The sequence below is a fragment of the Octopus bimaculoides genome, chromosome 2 (assembly GCF_001194135.2).
Source record: "Octopus bimaculoides isolate UCB-OBI-ISO-001 chromosome 2, ASM119413v2, whole genome shotgun sequence".
Lineage (NCBI taxonomy): Eukaryota > Metazoa > Mollusca > Cephalopoda > Octopoda > Octopodidae > Octopus > Octopus bimaculoides.
In genome coordinates this window covers 4491639-4493013 of record NC_068982.1, presented here as the reverse complement: position 1 = coordinate 4493013, position 1375 = coordinate 4491639, and positions in this window count along the sequence as shown.

Here is a 1375-nt window from a genome sequence, read left to right as displayed (position 1 = left end):
TTATTATTATTATTATTATTATTATTATTATTATTATTATTATTATATATATATATATATATATATATATATATATATATGTGTGTCAACAAAGATTCTCGCATCTTCCATCTTCCGTCTCTCTCATTAATCAAATACCCAAGGAGCATTGTGCCAGTCCACATGTTTTACCGGCAAACTACCAGGTGCATACCATACGATTTTTTAACTATTAATAACTGCAATCACTAGCCGATTCCTGGGAGTAAAATACTGCAAGGTAGTGTGCCGCTAAGATGGAAAATAATAACGCCCGACGTTTCGCTAAAAGATATACCGATACCAAGTAGGAAGGATTATATATGGACACTGTTGTAGGAAACCAGCTCGTTCATCCGAAGAATGTGGTGGAAGGCATTCATCTTTGATAGAAAAGATATATCATATGACAAACCGAAACCTGAATACTTACTCAGAAATGTAAATCAATAAAAAAAACTCTCCGTCCATCCAACACTTAACCAGATTCGAAGAGGAGCTTTATAATATAGTTAAGAATTTGAAATTTAGGAAGCACCGTAGAAGACACTACAAACATCAACGGAAAGCTCCAGGGATACTTGTGCCAGTTGACAAAACAAGTAACATTTACGTTGTCAACACTGAGTTATACAAGAATCTGATTAGAAAAGAATTACATAGCAAGTATAGAGAGGCTGATAATGACACACTTAACAGTATAAACAATATAGGATTGCAAATCGCCAGGGAGTTAGCTGTAGAGGAGAGAACTGGGTCTTATGTCCCTAGAAAAACCCGAATTACGCTTAAGGACCACATACCTCACTTTTTTAGTGATCCTTCAGATTGATGTGTCCATCCTATAGAGAGTTAATACGCAACTATTTGCCCGATGCGCCTCAATAAATCCCTGATTTATAGTATGAAAAACTCAGATCTATCCCGACGTGAAATAGACATCATACTTACGGTGCGGACCGCTTTAGTAGATTCTGATGGTCAAATCTGGAATAAGTCAAAGAGAATGCCTTCGGCATTGTGATGGGACTCTGCACAAGTCAGAGAATTGGTCGGAATATATATTCTTTCGTTAATACAGACTTCTTTTCCGAAAATCAGTGGAGTTCTATATAGGGATGACTGACGTAGTAAAGTACAACTAGAAACGCATAGGAAACAATTCTTTAAGCTCTTAAAGAACATCGGACTCAACATCACTTTAGGAAAAGATTACCGTTGAGTAAACTTCCTTGGTGTTACCTACCGTTTTGATACTGGATTATATGTACCTCATAATAAACTTAAGCCATACTCACCAGACCTCTCGCCTACCGACTGCCACTTTTTCAAACATCTCGACAACTTCCTGTAGGAG